This window comes from Giraffa tippelskirchi, chromosome 4, assembly GCF_054371585.1.
Source record: "Giraffa tippelskirchi isolate mGirTip1 chromosome 4, T2T-mGirTip1v1.2.pri, whole genome shotgun sequence".
NCBI classification, from domain to species: Eukaryota; Metazoa; Chordata; class Mammalia; order Artiodactyla; family Giraffidae; genus Giraffa; species Giraffa tippelskirchi.
Genome location: NC_137278.1, coordinates 170109934 through 170132235, shown reverse-complemented (window position 1 = coordinate 170132235; position 22302 = coordinate 170109934). Strand labels below are relative to the sequence as shown.

General features: G+C 43.5%; 1 long non-coding RNA gene across 1 annotated transcript; it reads left to right on the top strand.

Moving 5' to 3' along the window:
• Nucleotides 1-1951: 1951 nt before the first annotated feature.
• On the top strand, nucleotides 1952-21938 carry LOC145545954 (uncharacterized). Its single transcript, XR_014082364.1, has 5 exons — nucleotides 1952-2562; nucleotides 3088-3206; nucleotides 17487-17578; nucleotides 18370-18494; nucleotides 20477-21938. It is a non-coding gene; the product is annotated as an uncharacterized LOC145545954 (long non-coding RNA).
• Nucleotides 21939-22302: the final 364 nt, after the last annotated feature.

Below are 22302 nucleotides of genomic sequence, written 5' to 3'. Positions count from 1 at the left end.
AAAAGCATTCTCTCAATGAATCCTCATCCCAGCTCTATGGCTTAGATGACAAATTGCTCAAAGTAACCTACCAAGTATTGGGTTGGCCAAAAGGTTCATTCAATATTTTCCACAAGATGGCATAGAAAAATGTGAATGAACATTTTGGCCAAACAAATAGTAAAGCCAGGCTTTGAACTTAGCTGAATCTTTCTATTCAATTACAAAATGACCCTATTGCCCACAGCTTCAAGCATTGGTTCATCAACACCTCTTAGTCTGCAATCACTGCAGATTTTTCAAATACAGATGCCACAATTCCACACATCATCACACTGTCTCCTCTTTGCTAAGGAGCATCATGGGGCTATAGTCATGTCCTCCTTTAGCTCCAGCTTCTCTGTACCCCATTTCAAGCCTTCTCTGGCTATGCAAACACCTGGGAACTTCTATTTCCTTCACATTTCCTGAGCACCAGGTATTAGCACCACTTGTTTAGCATTTAGAGCCTCGTGGCATTATGACAACTCCCCTATATTTTATTTCTTTTATTTCTACCCCTCAGCAAAATATAAGCCTTATGAGGGAAGGAATTTCTCTGTTTTGGTTACTGCTAGGTTCCAAGTACCTAGTGTGTGTGTGCTCAGTTGCTTAGTCATGTCCGACTCTTTGCAACCCCTTGGGCTGTAGCCCGCCAGGCTCCTCTGCCCATAAAATTTTCCAGGCAATAATACTGGAGGGGGTTGACATTTCCTTCTCCAGAAGATCTTCTCGATTCAAGGATAGAACTTGTGTCTCTAGCGTCTCCAGCATCAGCAGGTGGATTCTTTACCACAAGCACCGTCTAGGAAGTCCCCAAGTATCTAGAACAGGTACTAATTCACTAGAGATACTCAACGCATTTTTGTTGAATGGATGAATAACAAATGAACTTAGACTCTTTCACTTCTTTCATTCAAATTATATTGATCTGATCTGTTTTATAACTCAATTTCTTCTTAAGTTCTGCATGACCTTCCTCTTTCTTCTGAGTTTCATGGAAATTATGCAGAAGATAAAATGCTGGAATTTTCCCTTTCACCCAGAGCCATTTGTGCTCTAACTAGGCATGGGAAACACTATTTATGATTAATTTCTTTGTTCCTGGCCTTTCCTAGGTATTTTATATATATGCACTATTTCATGTAACCTTCATGCTACTGTATGAGGTTGGTGTTCTAGCTCCCATTTGACCGAAGAAGTTGAAGATCAGAGAAGACAGCCCAAGTTTACTTGTCTAGTAGAGGCTATGACTGCCGTTCAGATATTCTGAATACAAAGACTGTGTGTTTCCACAATAGCATAACCACTAGAATGTAAACTCTATGGAAATGGGCTCTTGGTTACTCTCTTACAAGAGTCCCTTGGACAGCAAGGAGATCAAACCAGGAAATCAACTCTGAATATTCATTGGAAGGACTGTTGCTGAAACTGAAGCTTCAATACTTTGGCCACCTGATGCAGAGGGCCAATTCACTGGAAAAAAACCCCAATGCTGGGAACGATTGAAGGTAAAAGAAGGGGACAGCAGAGGATGAGATGGTTAGATAGCATCACCAACTCAATGGATGTGAATTTGAGCAAACTCCGGGATAGAAGAGCCTGGCATGCTGTAGTCCATGCGGTCACATAGTCAGACACGACTTAGAGGCTGAATAACAGCAACAAAAAATCTTTAGTGCCTAGCACATATTTTAAGACCAAATGCACATATATTGAAAAAATGAATAAATCAAAGAACAAATGAATGGATCGTGCCTCTTCTCTAGTTCTGCTTCAGAGGGAAAGCTCTTGCCTTTCATCCAAGTCTGTTTGATTTTAGATTCTACTGTACATGCTTTAGCAAACCTTCTACCTTCTTCATGACTTAATAGAGGTATTAGCATATTGGAATTGGAATCATTCTTAGAAGGTGGTTTTTCAGTTTCCCACCAATGTAGAAATCCTTTTTATAGCCTCCTGGACAGATGGTTGCCAGTCTCTGCATGGACACCTCCAGCGATGGAGGACAGAAGAGAACAGGAGGCAGACTGTTTCATTTTGGAGGCAGTTCTGATGATTAGAAACATTTTCAATTTGACTGAACTAGATTCTGCTGTGTCAGTAAGGATTCTTCATGTTTCAAGAAACGGAAAGCATGACTAAAGTTGGATTTTTAAATAATGAGGATTTATCAAGTCAGTGACTGAGAAATGCAATGTGGGTATAAGTTTCAGGTATAATTTGAGTCAAAAACCCACAGTGTGCTGAGGGTTCTGTTCCGTTTCTCCAGAATTCTCTCTGCCCTGACATCCTCCAGGGGTCAGTGTCTGCTTGGGCTCCTTTTCTTTTGCAACAAGAAAAAAAAATGCAGTTCTAGGCCTTTTAGCCACACATTACTGTTACATAGAGGAAGAGAGAAAGAGCTTTTGTTCCAGTCCACCAAGAAAAGTCATCAGGCTTAGTCTGACCAGACAGGATTAAGATCTAGTAACTCATGGGACCAGGATGATGAAATATGGGGACTGACTGAACCTAAGTCAAACGTTCCAAGGCTGTGGGAAGGTGAGTTTAATGACCACTGTTGAACCCTACAACCCTTCTACTCTTCCAGCAGAAACCAGATTTTGTTAATATTCATGTGTCTACCTATTGTCCATGCAGTTCATGTGACCAAGAAGAAGCCCCTCCATCCCTGGGTGAATTTTCATGGTTATATCCTGATTAGTCTAATACAGTCAGTGCATGGAACCCCCTTGGTGACTGTTCCTGGCTTGGGCTTAGGCCATCGGTTAAAGACTGTATTCTGTGCTTACAGAAGAGGTTATCCTTTCTCCTTGAGTGAGATAAATAGGAAAGTCCTGATTGCCAAAAGCAGCCATTTTGTCCCAATAGCAATGGTCAAATTTAGAAAGAAGCCACTTTTATTGGAAGCAGAAGGAGATAGAAAGGACCAGGTTATCAGCAATGTTGTTGTGCTCCTAGTAGTTTCATGCCTGGACCTTCCGTAACCAAGTTCCTGATGTCTTATTTAACTATTTACGTTGGGATTTCTACACTTTGAAATAAAAATTATCTTTACTGGCACAGGTGGAAAGGATCTTGGCAAGACTGTCGGTCAGCAAGCATAACCTCATGGGATTTCTCTGTCATCTATCCATTGGCTCAAAATCTACTGCTGAAGAATTTAAAAATGAGTGCCCTCCAAGGTGGGTTTGCCAGCTAACATGCCCATCTTAGAATTCTATCCTTCAGGCTATTGTTCCCAGGCTAGTTGATAGATCACCATATGATGTGGCATTCAGACTCTCATCATGTTGGTAAGTCTCACAGAGTTTACAAAACTGGACCCCATATTCCAAATGTGATCTGGTCTCCTTGACTGTAAGGAGAATATTATGTTTCATATATATGATTCAGCTTGGTGTAATGGAAAGAAAACTGGAGTGAGTGTGGTTGTAATGGATTCAAGTCCAGGATCTGTCCACTAGAAGCAAATCCTTTAACCACGCTGAGCCTCAGCTATCTTTCTGATAAAATGGGGAAGGCAATCTCTGTTTACCTCAAAGCATTGCTGTGTGAATCAGATGAAATAACAGATATAAAAGTTCTTTGTAAATTGAAAAACTATTCGAAAGTAAGAATGATGATTAATGTATCTTAAGGTGGTGTCAGCTTCCTTTGGCAGTTGTATCACACAGTTTAATTATACCCTGCCTTGTTTCAGAAAGAATTTCAGGCATCTTACAAGAAAACATAAAAAATATAAGAAAGCATAAATTAGAAACAAAGTTATAAAAAAAAAAAAAGGAAAATAACAGTGTAGCCAATAGGCAGACATTGAAAACCTGGCTCAGAATAGGCACTGAGTAAACATTTTTCAATGAATATTGGCGTTGGTAAGAAATGTGCTTCCAAAAATTCACTGTATGATGCAGGGGGCTCAAATCTGGCACTCTGTGACCACATAGAGCGGTGGGATGGCATGGAAGATAGGAGGGGGTTTTAAGGGGGATGGAACATACCTATGCCTATGGTTGAGTTATATTGATGTATGGCAGAAACCAACACAACATTGTAAAACAACTATTCTCCAATTAAAAGTAAATTAAAAAAAAATGGTCCTCCGAGCTTTCTAGAAGTCAGTGTGATTACAAACATCGTTTTTGTTAATGCGGTTCTCAATTCCCATGAAATAAAAATGAGTGTAACCTCTCTGTTGGTAGCTTTTCTGGATTTCCTAGGTGATAAGACACATTATCATCACATTTGCATTAATATCTCAAAACTGATATTTCCATGAACTGTATTAGCATATTACAGAACTTGTACCTCTGAGATGTGGCTCTGCAGGCCCAGACCCTCCCTAGGAAAAACTCTTCATTGTGTGTCTTTTTGACTAGATTTCAGGCTATCTTCACAGGTCAAAGGCCCATGTGCCCTTTCCACCATGAGAGTGTCCTTGTTCATGTCCCCATTTCCAGCCCTGAGGTTCTAAGTGCCCGGTTGTTCAGAGGGAAGAAGAGGTTCCGTTCTCACTCAGGTCAAGGACCACCTTGTGCATCCTCACTGACACTTCACAACCTACTCTTCTCATTATATTGGCAGATTGTCCCCTGCTTTTCAGGGAAACCCAATCCCATCCAGAGAGATGTGACTTTACTCTCTGGCCCCAACAGGACAACTACGTCAATGTGCAAAATTTCCACCTACTATAGTTCCCCAGGGCAGAGCTATTCACTCTTAAACAACAAAGAGATCAAACCAGTCAATCCTAAAGGAAATCAACCCTGAATATCTCCTGGAAGGACTGAAGCTGAAGCTCCAATACTTTGGCCACCTGATGCAAAGAGTCGAATCATGGAAAAGACCCTGATGCTGGTGAAGATTGAGGGCAGGAGGAGGAGGGGGCAACAGAGGATGAGATGGTTGGATGGGCATCACGACTCAATGGACATGAGTTTGGGCAAACTTCGGGAGATGGTGAAGGATAGGGAAGTCTGGCGTGCTGCAGTCCATGGGGTCGCAAAGAGTTGGACAGGACTTAGCAACTAAACAGAAACAACAACAAAATAACGTCCACTAGGCTCGGGTTGAACTTTGCTCTTCAAAGCTGGTTTGCATGGTCCCTTCAGTCTGAGGAGAAGCCCAGACCCACTCCTCAAAAAACAGCCTTGTTGAATGAAAGTGTGAATAAATAAAGTGTGAATAAATAAGTTGCTTTCATATGATAGAAAGCAACTCTTCTGAATTGTATTCTGTGTAGTCAAAGTGCCCAAGTCTATCAAAATGGATGCGGTGATTAAGTGAATTATTTTATATAGGTTTCACTTAATTTTCAAAGAAATGCTGTAGTAAAATGTGTACATAAGGAAATTGAGGATTAGAGTTAATAGCAAGCCTTCTAGATTGGAAGGACTAGTGGGGAGCAGCCAAAAGGTTTAGATTCAGACTTGTCTAATTGTAAATCCTATCACTTAACCTGGCCTTACTGCAGCTACACAATTGAAAGAAGACATAAATTAATTCAACAAATACCCTTGAACTCATATTATGTGCTAAGCCTTGTATTTGGTCCTTCAGCTCTATTACTTATTTTTCATTAATGAATATATTAGTTTTTCCAACAGAATCTTTTTTCTCTATTTAAAGCAGAGTTGAGCTTCCTCCTTGGATTTCTCCTTCAAGGATACTGCCTAAGATTTGATACCAAAATGGCAGATGCCCCATGGATGCAGAACTATTAAGCAGAGGAAATATAGCATTTCCTCCTTCCTCCCATGCTATACCATTTACTGTATGTGTCACTCCACATTTAATTAGTCCAGGGAATTCCTTCCAAAACCTCACACAACTGCTTCCAGTGCTGGGATTTATCACAGTTGACTTCTTCTTGGGTGGTCCATCTTCTGTACTTAGGGACCTCCGTCTTTGGTTTTCCTACCAGGAAAAGCAGTAGCACCTGCCAGTGTGGCGCCAGTGCTTACTGAGGCCCTGGTTGGAGTTTGGTTCTGATAAGCTCTCAGAGGGGGCCATTATGTTAGCTTCCCAGGGCCATAGCGCGAGTCAGAGAGAGAGGACAGGTCCCAGAAGCTCTGACGGTATATGCACGAGAATGCGTTTGTTGGAGGCATGCAACCTAGAGTGTAAATCTGTCTGTTAGCTGGAAATGAATACAAATCAGCCCTCATTTATATTCATTGATTCCACAAGCTAGCAGGTTTGGGAGGCTGCAGGGTGTAGAACACTCCAGACAGGGAAGAAAGAGCCTGGCTTCTTGTCTCAGCCTTGCTGCTAACTTATAAGCGAACTTGGGCACATTATTTGCTGCCTGAGTCTCAGAATCTCCCTCCTTAAGGCAGGTTCATTAATAACTGCCTGTTTGCAGAGCAGTGGGTTTCTCATGGGTCAAACAGGCCCATTCTTGAACCTCAGCTCTACTACTTGCTAGCTGTGGAGCTCTGAGCATGTTACTTAAACTGAGCCTCAGTTTCCTCATCTGAACAGTGGGAACAAGAATAATAGGTGACTCATAAGGCCACTGTGGAGCTTAAAGGAGCAGAACGTATAAAGTGTTTAACAAAGAACGTGGCACATGGTAAGCCATGAAATAATGTCAGTGGTTCTTGTCAATGTTATTTTCCCATAGGGTGCTTGTAAATAGCAAATGAGACTTTATGTATACTCCATTTGATACAACCCCATGAAGTAATTGTAATTATATATGGACAATAAAAACTACATTATGGGTTTAAAGGATCATTGATATTGAGCTCTACTCAGCAATATACTAAGATAATAGAAACGTGTATCTTTAGACTAACAGGATATCAGAGATGATCAGAGCCTGCTGTCTCTCTTTTTTAAAAACTTTTCATTTTGTATTGGGGTATAGCTGATTGACAAACAATGTTGTGATAGTTTCAGGTGAACAGCAAAGAGACTCAGTCATACGTATGCATGTATCTATTCTCCCGCAGACTCCCCTCCTATCCAGGCTGCCACATAACATTGATCAGTATTCCATGTGCTCTCCAGTAGGTCCTTGCTGGTTATCCATTTGAAATATCCTGCTCTCTTGTTTTATAGATGAGAATATGCAGGCACAATGAAATAGAATTACTTGTCAATATTCAGAGCTAATTAGGGCCAGATTGGGACTGGAAACCAGATCTTATGACTCAGCATATAGTTATATTTCCATCTATTCCATTTAACGTACCAGAAAACCAAAGTTGGGGAGACAGCAAATTGCCCATGGTCACACAGGTGAGTAGTGATAGATCTAGGAATCATATTTATAATAGCTCACCTTTAGTGTGTTTTGTAGGTGTCAAGCATTGCCTCAGTGCATTGTGTATATCAAAAAATTTAGTCTCTACAACCTTAAGAGTTACAATTAGGATCCTCATTCTTCAAGTGTCACTGTATCTGAAGGATAGACCCATGGTGTTATCTGGGACCAGAATCTGCATTTCACTAGGGATGGTGACTGTCTTGCTCTCTACCTACATATCCTGGAAAAGCCACTGCTGGAACAGCTTTGGCAGCTCTGCAAATAGAGCTACCTCTTTTGTGATGATTAAACATTCTTGGACCATTCAGGAGCCATGAGGAGGGCCCCTATAGGAAACTCTGGGCTTTTTGGTAATCTGGGCATATTGGAAGCTTGAGAAATTAATTGTACTATTAAAAGAGCTGTGACTTTATTTGTTCTGCAACTAGTTACATGAAATAAAAGCGGGGATGTTTAATGAGAACTTACTATGCTCCAGGCACAGTATCAAGTCATGTGAGGATGGAGACCCAGAGAGGTCAAGTACACTGCCCAAGGGTGCACAGGAGGCAACCACATTAGGACACAGATCATCTGGATTCTGTGTTTGCACAATTCCTCTCCATGGTATTCTGAGTCTCTCAACCTGACCTTGTTGTTCTTCCCCCTGAAGTACAAAAAAGTCTGAGCTCTTATTGGGAAAATGAAGCATGAAGATAAAGAACAGTATTAGTGTGCATGCTAAGTTGCTTCAGTTGTGTCTGACTCTTTGCAACCCTGTGAACTATAGCACACCAGGCTCCTTCCTCTGTCCATGGGATTCTCCACGTAAGAATACTGGAGTGGGCTGCCTTGCCCTCCTCCAGGGCATCTTCCTGACCCAGGGGTCAAACCTGAGTCTTTTACCTCTCCTGCATTGGCAGGTGGATTCTTTACCACTAGTGCCACCTGGGTGATGAGACAGAGCATTTTGCATGAAGGCTAAGGAGTCTGTGGATAGCAAAGGAGCTAGCATTTATTTTGAGCCTGTTGCTTTCAAGTTTCAGTGTTATTAGAATCTCTCTGATAACTGCATGGGACACTGTTGCTAAACTAACATGTACCAGCGATGGCCCACAGAAGGATCAGTTGTTCTGAACACCTGCAGTTCAAGTGTCACTGTATCTGAAGGATAGACCCATGGTGTTATCTGGGACCAGAATCTGCATTTCACTAGGGATGGTGACTGTCTTGCTCTCTACCTACATATCCTGGAAAAGCCACTGCTGGAACAGCTTTGGCAGCTCTGCAGCAACACATGGGTTCACTGGACAATGTGAGCACAAGTATTAAATCAACCCTGTATGAAGCAACAGCAAGAAATGTAGGCCCACCTCCTGGCTGGATCATCCAGTTCTCTGTAAAGCATCTGCAAATAGAGCTACCTCTTTTGTGATGATTAAACATTCTTGGACCATTCAGGAGCCATGAGGAGGGCCCCTATAGGAAACTCTGGGCTTTTTGGTAATCTGGGCATATTGGAAGCTTGAGAAATTAATTGTACTATTAAAAGAGCTGTGACTTTATTTGTTCTGCAACTAGTTACATGAAATAAAAGCGGGGATGTTTAATGAGAACTTACTATGCTCCAGGCACAGTATCAAGTCATTTACATAACATAACTCCTTGACTCTTTGCAACATGAAAGAGTACTTTACATTCAAAGTACATTTTACACTCAAGGTAACTGAGCCCTGAGAAGGGAAATCACTCATTCAAGGTCACCAAACTGTGATATGACCAAGACAGAAATCAGACTCAAGATTTCTGATAGCCTTTCTATCAGAAAGCCTTTCCCACTGTGAAACACAGCCATGCTTGAAATATAGAGACAGAAATATTACAGTAGACACATTAGCTTATGGAATTCCCTGATGGTCCATTGGTTCGGACTCCACACTTCCACTGCAGGGGCCACGGGTTCAATCTCTGGTCAGGGAACTAAGATTCTGCAAGCCGTGTAGCTTGGCCAATAAGTAAATAAAAAATAAACATGCTAGATTAAAGGATGTGTATATATTTTTTGGAGTCACAATGAGTTGGACATAATTTAATGACTGAACAACAACAACAATGTGTATTTGTGAGATCTCTGTCTCAGAGAAAAGTAAACCATCAGTATGTCTTACCTTTAAGAGAAGAGTTTTGGTGGAAGAGGTTGGTGTCCAAATGGCAGGAATAGCCCTACTGAGCTCCTGGGCTACCAGGTGAACTTGGCCAAGTGGATTTTCTTTCTAATCTAAGAGCAGCCCAGTTGGAAAACCAGGCACAGCACAAGAGCCTTTTTCTGAAAAACAAATCTCGTAACTGAGCCAGGCTTTGTCTCTGGGTGGAAAAATTGCCACAAAATGAGAGGCAGGAAGAAGCATCCTTTTCTAACTGCCAGAGCGATTTCAGGGCTGTGTGAAAATGTGCCAGAAGGCAACGCAATTAGCAAATCCTGACACCAGTGGCTGCTTCTCTCCTGGGCAACGTCTTTGTTGGAGCCAACATCTGCCGGCTTACCTTGCCCAGCCAGGATGGGGGCTGCACCAGCCCTGCTGCCCACACACTCCATGCCAGGCACACTTGGCAGAGTCAGGCCCCCCGAAGGCTGTGTGGCCTGGACATCTTGAGAAAGGGCCCAGCCTAAAGGTCCCAGGTGGCCCCACAAGCAATGCTGCTGCTGCCAACAGAACCCCTTGCCTGTAAATACTGACCATGGCACAGAAGACAAGATAAGTACTATAAATAAGATTGAAGTGGACACGGAGCATATTAGAATGTCTTTGCTGCAAGGCACCTGCAAAATGTGTTTGTTCAACAGAACTAATAATCTTAGCTAGCACTGACTGAGCAGGGGGATTCGGTGTAGTTTCTCTTCCAAGTGCTTTGGGCACTTTATCTCCATCAACCTTACAACACAGAGAGGAAGGTGGGGCCACACACTCCATTCTCCAGACTGAGAAACTGAAGCTCAGAGAGGGTGAGTAACTTCACCCCAATACTGGTAAGCAGCAGAGCCCAGGTAGAGTTAGAATTAGTCCCAACCGGGGAGGGCTTCCCAGGTGGCACTAGTAGTAAAGAACCCTCCTGAGAGTATAGGAGACATAAGAAATGTGGGTTCAATCCCTGGGTCAGGAAGATCCTGGGGAGGAGGGCATGGCAACCCACTCCAGTATTCTTGCCTGTAGAATCCCATGGACAGAGGAGCCTGGTGGGCTACAGTCCATGGGGTCACACAGAGTCAGACATGACTGAAGCGACTCAGCACACACATGCATGCACGCCAACCTAGAAGACTCTTATTCCACACTGCCTTCCCCCAGTTCTGTCCTTGGTAAAGTAAATCCTGAAACGCACACCCCAGGGAGTCAGCCCTTTTTAAAAGGAAGACACAAATGAACATCCACCTATTTCATACATTTTTGTGACTTTATATTCACACGCATGACTCATAACAGTGTGACTACCTATTGACACTCATGACTAGTAACAGTCTGACTACATATTCACACTCATGATTAGTAACAGCACAGTTTTCTGGGGGGTTATGATCTAGATTGGAGCTCTGGCTAAAGAATCAATTTCAAGAAAAAGTAGATTTGGAAATTTTAAGCAAGAATCAGTGTGTCCTTTTTTCCCCCTCTGTGTCTTAATTTTAGCTCTAAAGCCAGAGGGCAGGATGACAGAATGTCTGAGGTTCCTTCCAATTCCAAAATGCTGTGATTCCTCAGAAAACCTGCATCACGGGTATGCTGAGAGCAAAGGGAACACAACCAATCCCAGTGCATGGGCATGATGTATCAATATAGTGTCCATTACTCTCCGGCCTTCTCCCTTCAAATGGCCTCTTTCTTCTGTTCCATCTGTCCAAATTCTCTCAAACAGCATAATTCCTACTCTTGTATCATCTGCTACTTGAGGCCTTCTGAGAGCCACTGAGCTAGAGGTGGCTCCTATACCTCAAAACAGTATGCACTCCACCAGCGAATTAGTGTCACTTCTGTGCTGTCTTGTAGCACAACAAGGTAGAGAATTGCATGTTAGCCCCACCTGGACTGTCCAGCAGGCGTGAGCCAAGCAGATGCCTAGGGGGTGATTGTGGCTGGGGTGGGGGAAGGAGGGGCATGGAGTGACGATGTTCCATGCAAGGGCTCATGGAGTGGAGAGGGGGAAAGATGTTTGGTAGGTGCTGAATGTGAGACTTTGGGGAGAGGGACATGAAACTGAAAATAAGAATTATTGGGAATTATTAGCACCAATTGTATTCCTACCCCTTAACATTTTAAAAATAATTTTATTTATCTATTCATTTATTTTTGGCTGTGCTGGGTCTTTGTTGCTGCGCGGGCTTTTCTCTAGTTGTGGTGAGCGAGGGCAACTCTTTGTCGTGGTGGGCTTCTTTTGTTTTGGAGCACAGGCTCTAGGTGGATGGGCTCCAGTAGTTGCAGTATGTGGGCTCAGAAATTGCAGCTCCAGGGCTCTAGAGCACAGTATCAGGAGTTGTGGCACATAGGCTTAGTTGCTCTGGGGAAGGTGGGATCTTCCTGGACCAGGGATTGAACCCATGTCTCCTTCATTGGCAGGTGGTTTCTTTACCACTGAGACAACAGGAAAGCCCTAGAAGCTCTAGACTTATCTCAAGTATGACCTTTCTGAAACCTCTGCAGATTCTATAGCCACGTAGAACCATCTACTCATTCCAGTGCCTGAACCGTAGCCAGGTTAGATATGAACCATGGATGGATGCTATAGACTTTTACATCCATTGATTTATTTACATATCTGTGCCCTCCACTGCATGGTGAGCAACTGGAGAGTTGAGACTATATTAGAATCCTTTTTAATGTCCAGGGCCTGGTAATTGTTGAATTAGCAAAGGTGACAATTTTCAAGGCACCAAGGGCAGAATTTTGTGTATGAATAATCATTAATAATATATCAGAATTAGTCATTGTTTACTATTTACCAGAGAGAATGCCAATTCTTTCAATGCAATATCAGATTTAATCTGTTTGAGAACTCTATAAACAACCATATAACATAGGTGGCTCAATGATGAAGAACCTGCCTGCAATTCAGGAGACATAGCAGGGCCATGTGTTTGATTCCTGGGTCAGGAAGATCTCTGGGGAAAGAAGTGGCAACCCACTCCAGTATTCTTGCCTGGAAAATCCCACGGACAGCCCATGGAATCACAAAACAGTCAGACATGTCTTAGTGACACAACAACAATTACTATTACTAGCATTTTACTTATTAGAAAAATGAATCTTAAGAGGAAATAAGTCACTAGCTCAAGTCTCTACTACCAGAAAGAGTGAAGGCAGGAGGAGAAGGGGACGACAGAGGATGAGATGGTTGGATGGCATCACTGACTCAATAGGCATGGGTTTGGGTGGACTCAGGGAGTTGGTGATGGACAGGGAGGCCTGGCCTGCTGTGGTTCATGGAGTCGCAAAGAGTCGGATATGACTGAGGGACTAAACTGAACTGAACTGAATTTAGACATACCTCATATATCTCAGTACCCTCTAAGGGGCTTTGTGCACAAAAAGACCTCAGCAAATACTTGGCTTGTTGACTCACAAGTTGAGAACTTAGATGGAATTCATGGTAGAAGAGCAGAAAATACTATAGGTGGCTCCCTCCACATCTGCTAGCCACCTCCTTCCAGTAGTCTTTCTTCTGTGCTACAGAGACTGGAAAACTAAAAGTGGTACTTCCTAGATTCCCTAGGAGCTAAGGTTTTGGATATGATTTTGGTTTTGCATTCAGATTCACCTGGCAGCACTTGAATCAGACCCAAGTTGGGCAGGCTAGGTTGTAACATAGAAGGCATTGTGAGACCTTGCAGTCTCAATATGACCTTGGAACCAAGAGCCCCAGCAGTGCCTTCCTGGCCTTCAGCATCCTTCCTGTGATACAGGCAGTAGTCCCTTTGGTAGCCAATTCTATAGTGTTATTCTAGAAATCAATCTTGGAAGTTAATTCTACAGCTTGCTCCTCTCACTACTCCAATAATTCCCTGCATTAAATCTCTCAAAAATTATTAAAGAAGTCTTGTCATCTATAGCTAAGATGTGATGGATACAATATTTGGTACCAGAAATGGTTATTAGCATTGGATTCCCAAGGATGAAAATCTAAGGTAGATTATGTGACCTGGCTAAAATGAAGGTAGTGAAGCCCTGGTTACCTTTGAGACTAGAACACTAGCAACCTATGTGGTAAAATAGTATTTAAATGGCCACATGTGATCATCTGAAATGAAGCATCTGTTGGAGGCACAGTTTTGGCAAACAGAGCGGTAACTAATTTTGTTCTGCTGACACCAGGTACCTGGCATCTGACGAAGGTTAGTGAACTAAGATAGTGAATGGAGGAACGGGCCTGGCTTACCTCCTTCTTCCAACAGGCAGCATATTTGAGCATTCACATGATTTTCCCCTGAACAGTGTTTGACACTTGTCTGAAATTGGTGGAGGTGCCATGACAAATGCCCTATCATCGTTCTTCCAAATGAAATTATTACAGTTTTGGATAAGTGAGTATGTATGTGTTTATACGGACAAGTGAGGAAGAATTAGTCCCTAAAAATAACTAAAATTCACTTTTAGGGTAAACAAAACCAGCTTTATGGTCTTTATGGATATGCTAGCGCATTTTAGTGTTTTTCCATAAGCTGTACAGCTCCAAATTTGAGAAATGCCAATCTGTCAAAAGCCCGGGAGATTTTCTGCTCTCTCCACTTCACCCCATCTCAGGCTGCTTGACAAGTACCACTGGTTGAGAACTTGTACTGGTCTTGTTGGCCACAACAGTGAAGAGCCCCCCAGATTCCTCCCTCACAATTTGGTATTATGTTGACTAAAACATGCACAATTTGGAATTGTGTTGACTAAAATATGCACCGAAGTTTCCTATTTCTGGTGCCAGGGAATATTGTCCACACAAGAATAAATTGAATCTCTGCCACACAGTAATTGCCTGGCACCCCCAAAGTTGATGTGTTTGACTATGCAGCAGAGATTAAGCTTCTCCAAGGACCAACTCTCAGCATATTTAGAAAATTTAATTTTATATTCTTACTTACAAGGTTTTTTCCTTTCTTGAATTACTTATTAAAAAATAAAAGTACTGTAACCATTTTTCTTTTGCTAAAACTCAGGCAGCCACAGCCTGGTCTTCCCTTGGGTCCTCAACAAAGCGGTTTCATCTCTCCACCTCCTGGTCACAGACCACTGAGAGATCAAGGCTTCTGCAGCCCCTTCTGTCTTTCATGGAAAAGAGGAAAGAGAAGCTGGGCTGCTGAATATGTAAATCCTCCCTGGCAGACAGCCTTTGTTGTCTGATCATGGTGTGGGGAGGCCGAACTCTAACCCCAGAATCCACAAAAGCTTAGAAGGAGGCTCTGCGAGGTGTTCATGGAGGGAATAGTGAAGGTTAAAGAAGAAAGCTAAAAGAAATCTCAGTGAAAAGGACTTGACTACACTGGGTTCTTTTTTTTCCCTTCAGTTCACAGTATAAAATGGTAGCACGACGTTGAAAGAAAAGAAAGGCATGTCCCTGGCAATATCAATCCTGATGAAAGCTTGTCTCTATACTGTTTGGGCACTTGGGGTTCCTCAACCAGACCATGCAAGCTGGGCTTCAGGGCGATCTGACCAGAGATCCAGACAATGTCAGCTGTGATGCTTAGCAACACTGACTTCAAGATCCAGCGGCATCCAAGCCAGTTAAAGAGAACAGTGATGAGTTCCAATGTACCACTGAGTGGCATCTGAAATTAGAACTTTCCTAACTTGATTCCCAGGGCTTTCCTCCTGGCTCAGTGGTAAAGAACATGCCTGCCAATACAGGAGACATGGGTTCAATCCCTGGGCCAGGAAGATCCCCTCGAATAGGAAATGGCAACCCACTCCAGTATTCTTGCCTGGAAAATACCATGTAGAGAGGAACCTTGTAGGCTATAGTCCATGGGATCACAAAAGTGTTAGACATGACTTAGTGAATAACCAACAACCTTGATTCCCATAGCTGGTAGTTTTTCTTTTTCTTCTTATCTGTTTTTCTTCATTCTATCTTATTTTCTGATTGACTTTCCAGTCCTCCCACCAACACACACATCCTAGTAGTAGAGCATGATTCCCATCCATCCTTGCTCACTGTAGCTCACTTGATGGGCTTCTGAAGAGCTGCCTGTCCATGTCTATCTGTCTCACCATTGTATCTGCCTCCATGTAACAGCCGAGTCTGCTCTAATCCAGGCTGGTTGGAATTTGATGGTTTCTACCTAAATGACTCCAAGTGTTGCTTCTTCCTGAGATTTTTGCTGTGGGTCCCACTCACTAGATTTGACTCCTAGATAATGATGTTGGCCCCATCAAACTTGCCATGAACTTTGAATGTGCTATAGCTTTGCCTAAAATGAAATTGTTTCATTTATCAAACATTCCTTGGTCTTGGGAGCTGGGATTCAGAGAAGAATAAGGTCGTGGCCCCTACTTTTGAGGAACTTAGACTCTGCTCCAACTGAAGGGCATAGATATAATCAGTACTTGAAAATAATCAGGTGTTATAAAAAATGAGTTGAGGGATATCTTTTATTCTTTGGGCTGTTAAATAAATACTAAATATCATAGATTGGGTAGCTTATAAACAACAGAAACGTATTTCTTCTAGCTCTAGAGGCTGGAAGTATCAAGGTGCTAGCAAGGGCTGGTGAGGGCCACATGATGGAGGGAGCAAGGGAACTCTCTTGGGCCTCTTCTATAAGCCATTAATCTCATTCATTAGAGCTCTGCCCTCGTATGCCAATCACTTCCCAATGGCACTTCTTCTAATATCCTCATCACATCATTTCATGCTAAGGAGATGGGAGCCTACGAGTGACTCTAAGGCAGAGTGGACAAGCCATAACCCATGGGCGAAATCTACAGGCTGCCTGTTTTTATAAATGCTGGTTTATTGAATATAGCCACGACCATTCATATACTTCCTGTGTCAGGCTCTTCATTAGTCTTGCAAGGTTAGAGATGAGTAGCTTCAACAGAGGCTGTCCAGCCTAGTAAAAGTCTAAAACATATACTGTCTGACTCTTTATAGAAAGAGTTTTCAGACCCTTGCTCTAAGCCAAGGAATAATATGGTCAGATGGACATTTTAGAAAGATTGTTCTAAAAGCTGTGTGCAGCTGTGTATAAGATCTCATTTGGAAACAAAAAACACGGGGTTTCTAGGAGACTTGAAACCTCCAGACTGTTTGATAAAACCCAAATCTCTCGGTCTTGTGCAGTATTATTATGATTTTCTCACTTCCATCCAATCTGCTATCATGTTTATATATTGGCCACTTGTACTTGTGCTCGTTCGCTAAGTCATGTCTGACTCTTTGTGACCCCATGGACTGTAGCCCGCCAGGCTCCTCTGTCCATGGGATTCCCCAGGCAATAGTACTGGAGTGGGTTGCCATTTCCTTCTCCAGGATATTGGTCTTTAAGTCAGACCAAATTCCTTGAGGGCCAGGAATTTTAGCATTTTAATTTTTTTGTCTTTGTATCCCTGGTGCCTATGTCACTGCCTCCCACCTCTGGCTTAATAATTGAATTTAAAGGAACGGGTGAATTACTGTCCAATGCACATGGTGAACCACTATCGTCCTGTTTACCTGCTCTGAGTGTGCCCTTAGCCTGGTGCCAGTTTGCAAGTGGGAACCCCGAAAGGTGATGATCTGGTCTCTTGCCATGCCTGGAGCCCTCAGAAAGACTCTGACTTGAGAAGGTTTTTTTTTTTCATTGCCCATTATTTTTTTTTCTTTTTTTTCTTGGAGGAAAATTGCTTTACAATATTATGTTGGCCTCTACCACACATCAACATGAATCAGCCACGATATGCATACGTCCCCTCCCTCCTGAATCCCCCCTCCTCATCTTCTAACCCATCCCACTTCTCTAAGTTGTCACAGAGCTCTGAGTTGAGCTCCCTGTATCATACAGCAAATACCCACTTGCTATCTATTTTTACATATGGTAATGTATATGTTTCCATGCTATTCTCTCAATTTGTCCCACCCTTTCCTTCCCCCAGTGTCCACAATCTCTTCTCTATGTCTGCGTCTCCATTGCTGCCCTGTAAACAGGTTCATCAGTACCATCTTTCTAGATTTATGTCTGTGTTTCTTTTGCCTTTAGGTACCTGGAGAAGATCTACTTTGAGGTTCTTTCCAGGCTGTGTCACTAGGGAGGCATCTTCTTGGCTGAGGTCCTAGGGAGAAGAAATCAAGGTGAGGGTTGGGTTTACTCCTGGCCACCAGGTGTCCTTTGTGAGGCCAGTCGGCATTTGCAAATGAAGATTAAGAACCAGGCAAACAACCCAGCCAGAGAAGGCACTGGCAACCCACTCCAGTACTCTTGCCTGGAAAATCCCATGGGCAGAGGAGCCTGATAGGCTGAGGTCCATGGGGTCGCTAAGAGTCGGACACAAATGAGTGACTTCACTTTCACTTTTCACTTTCATGCATTGGAGAAGGAAATGGCAACCCACTCCAGTGTTCTTGCCCGGAGAATCCCAGGGATGGGGGAGCCTGGTGGGCTGCCGTCTATGGGGTCGCACAGAGTTGGACACAACTAAAGCGACTTAGCAGCAGCAGCAAACAACCCAGCAAGTGATAACTGCAAAGCTGGCCTAATCTTAATGAAATCTGCACCATATATTTATATGAATCAGAATGACTCTTGCTTGCTTTCCCTGTAGTTTGCTCAGATGGGTTTGGAATGACATGGTCAATTGTTTAGCCACTGACTTTGCCCTATTTCGAAGAATCCCTCAGCAGCCTATGCCATGCTTGCAATGACATCCAGCTGGCCCTGTGGGACCTCAAGTCCACTGAAAATGCATCACTTTCTGAAATCATCATTTCCTGAAATTCTCTCAGGAAAGCCAGGAATTGTCTTTCCACCTGAATCTCAAAGAGGATGCAGTGGAGGAAAGTGTGGGTGTGATGACTCTTACTGGGGTCCAATTAGCAATAATTTCCCTCCATCTCATACCAATTCTCCATCCTCATGTCCTCAGAGATTCCAAGGTTCCCAGAATGGAGCTCTTCAGCACCCACTGCTGTCGTTATGACTCAGCTTGCCAATCCAGGCACGAAGAAGACAGAACAAGCAATCACAAGACACGGAAGCAGGATGCTGGTGGTATGACCTCACACCCTCCGTCTGACTCACTACCTCCCCTGACACCCCACACCTGTCATACTCTTCCTGTGTCCTCCTTCTTATCTCTTCAATTCAGTGATTCTCCAAATGTGTTCTGAGGATGCATGCATGCTAAATCACTTCAGCTGTATCCGACTCTTTGCGATCCCATGGACTGTAGCCTACCAGGCTCCTCTGTCCATGGGATTCTCCAGGCAAGAACACTGGAGTGGGTTGTCTTGACCTCCTCCAGGGGATCTTCCCAACTCAGGGATTGAACCCAAGTCTCTTATGTCTCCTGCATTGCGGGCAGGTTCTTTACCACTAGCACGACCTGATCTGCATCAAAACCAACTCAGGTGTTTGTTTGAAGATTTTCTAAATCTCTTGGGCTGTAGCCCCAGAAGGTGCTTTTTAAACAGACTCTGTGAAGGGATTCTTTTGCTCATTCAAGTTTGGGAACGACTGAGCTTAACCTAGACATCGAGAGAACGTGGTTCTGTTACTGTAGTTGGATCTGTCCTATTTTTAATTTGTCCAATGCCCAAGACTCCTTCCTATGATCCCCCCAATTCTTTTTACCTAGGTCATTTCTGACCCTTTTATCTTATTCTTTATCTGTAAAGTCTTATACTTGCAGTTTTGTCCAGCTGAACCAGCCTTATCCCATTGTGTCTCCATCCCATTTTTTCAGGCCTCAGTTTAGATGTCACCTCCCCAGAGAAGTCTCTCCTGAATATCATTTTTAAAGTTCCTCCTTCAACCTGGTTCCTATCATATATTCTAATTTTTTTTCTTCAGAGCGTGTAGCACATTCTGTAATCATGCTATTATTCATTCATTTGTGTTCATTGTGTTATATCCCATGGGAATGTAAGCTTCACAAAGTCAGGAACCTGTGTCATCTCATTCTCTACTGGATCCCCAGAACCTAGCCCAGTGCCTGACATTTTATAGGTATTCAATGAATGTTCACTAAATGTATGGATGGTTGATGGAATCAAGGAAGATGGAAGATTTCAATAGAAGTCCAGCCATTCAAGTCACTTTGAGCAAATGGCCTGGTGGTCTTAGATGATGGGTAGAGGGAGAGGTGCAATGTCTCACTCTGGCATTCAGGGCTCCTCACCATGTGGCCCTAATCCATCTATTTGCTCCCCACGTCTCATTAGACCCCATGAGTACCCTATCCTCTGTTTAGCACTCACTATTCCTGAACGGTTCCCTTTGTATCCTTTTTGTATTGAAAAAATGAAAGTGAAATTTGCTCAGTCGTGTCCAGCTCTTTGGGACTCCATGGATTGTAGCCTGCCAGGCTCTTCTGTCCATTGAATTCTCCAGGTAGGCGTACTGGAGTGGGTAGCTATTCTCTTCTCCAGCGGATCTTCCTGACCCAGGGATCGAACCCAGGTCTTGTGCATTGCAGGCAGATACTTTACCATATGAACCAGCAGGGAAGCCCTGGCATTGGGGCTCATAGGGCTGGAAAAGCTGCCAGGACCTCTCTGTGTGAACTCAGAAAGGTACTTCCCCACTGGATCTTGTTGACCCATTTGCCTGTGTCCAAGGTGTTTGTGTCACTACAGGCTTCTCTGGCTCTGAGATTACTCTGACACTCATAGTGGAACTGTAGGCATTGGGTCAGGTCAGAGGAGAGAAAGAATATCTGGGGCAGCTTATCAGTTCACTTCAGTTCAGTCACTCAGTCGTGTCCGACTCTCTGCGATCCCATGAATTGCAGCACGCCAGGCCTCTCTGTCCATCACCAACTCCCGGAGTCTACCCAAACCCATGTTCATCGAGTCGGTGATGCCATCCAACCATCTCATCCTCTGTCGTCCCCTTCTCCTCCCGCCCCCAATCCTACCTAGCATTAGGGTCTTTTCCAATGAGTCAACCCTTCGCATGAGGTGGCCAAAGTATTGGAGCTTCAGCTTCAACATCAGACCTTCCAATGAACACCCAGGATTGATCTCTTTTAGGATGGATTGATTGGATCTCCTTGCAGTCCAAGAAACTCTCAAGAGTCTTCTCTAACACCACAGTTCAAAAGCATCAATTCTACGGCGCTCAGCTTTCTTCACCGTCCAACTCTCACATCCATACATGACCACTGGAAAAACCATAGTCTTGACTAGACGGACTTTTGTTGGCAAAGTAATGTCTCTGCTTTTAAACATGCTATCTAGGTTGGCCATAACCTTCCTTCCAAGGAGTAAGCGTCTTTTAATTTCATGGCTGCAGTCACCATCAGCAGTGATTCTGGAGCCCAAAAAGTAAAGTCTGACACTGTTTCCACTGTTTCCCCATCTATTTCCCATGGAGTGATGGGACCAGATGCCATGATCTTAGTTTTCTGAACGTTGAGCTTTAAGCCAACTTTTTCACTCTCCTCCTTCACCTTCATCAAGAGGCTCTTTAGTTCTTCTTCACTTTCTGCCATAAGGGTGGTGTCATCTGCATATCTGAGGTTATTGATATTTCTCCCGGCAATCTTGATTCCAGCTTGTGTTTCTTCCAGACCAGCGTTTCTCATGATGTACTCTGCATATAAGTTAAATAAGCAGGGTGACAATATACAGCCTTGACGTACTCCTTTTCCTATTTGGAACCAGTCTGTTGTTCCATGTCCAGTTCTAACTGTTGCTTCCTGATCTGCATACAGGTTTCTCAAGAGACAGGTCAGATGATCTGGTATTCCCATCTCTTTCAGAATTTTCCACAGTTTATTGTGATCCACACAGTCAAAGGCTTTGGCATAGTCAATAAAACAGAAATAGATGTTTTTCTGGAACTCTCTTGCTTTTTCGATGATCCAGCGGATATTGGCAATTTGATCTCTGGTTCCTCTGCCTTTTCTAAAACCAGCTTGAACATCTGGAAGTTCACGGTTCACGTATTGCTGAAGCCTGGCTTGGAGAATTTTGAGCATTACTTTGCTAGCATGTGAGATGAGTGCAATTGTGCGGTAGTTTGAGCATTCTTTGGCATTGCCTTTCTTTGGGATTGGAACGAAGATTGACCTCTTCCAGCCCTTGGCCACTGCTGAGTTTTCCAAATTTGCTGGCATATCGAGTGCAGCACTTTCACAGCATCACCTTTGAGGATTTGAAATAGCTCAACTGGAATTCCATCACCTCCACTAGCTTTGTTCGTAGTGCATCCCCTTAAATGCTGCCACATAGAAAACTCCACTCTTTGATCAGCTCTTGTCTTTTCTCACCTCAATGCCTCCCAGACAGCCAGGTCACATGTAACACTGGGCATAAATCAATGCAGCCAATTTCTAAAAAGCAAACAAAACAGTCCCAGCGTCAGGTTAAGGGTGATAATAGCTTAGCAGCACCTTTGGTTCAGAGGAGCCCTTAAACTTCGGGTTCCCCTGAGCACTTCCAGGAAAAGAGCTTCCCAAACCAGGTTGAACCTGCCCCAACCTGAGACTCAAGTCACCTGCCTACAGGAAGAAGAGGTTGTCTGAATGTGAAGCTGCAAAAAGGTTCATGGTTACAAGTGTTCTGCCCTGTCAGCATGCCACCTGCTCCAGCTGGTGCCCCCTTATTGGAACAAAAGGCAAGAGTTCAGTTCAGTCGCTCAGTCGTGTCCGACTCTTTGCGACCCAAGGAATCGCAGCACGCCAGGCCTCTCTGTCCATCACCAACTCCCGGAGTCTACCCAAACCCATGTCCATCGAGTTGGTGATGCCATCCAACCATCTCATCCTCTGTCGTCCCCTTCTCCTCCCGCCCCTAATCCTACCCAGCATTAGAGTCTTTTCCAATGAGTCAGCCCTTCGCATGAGGTGGCCAAA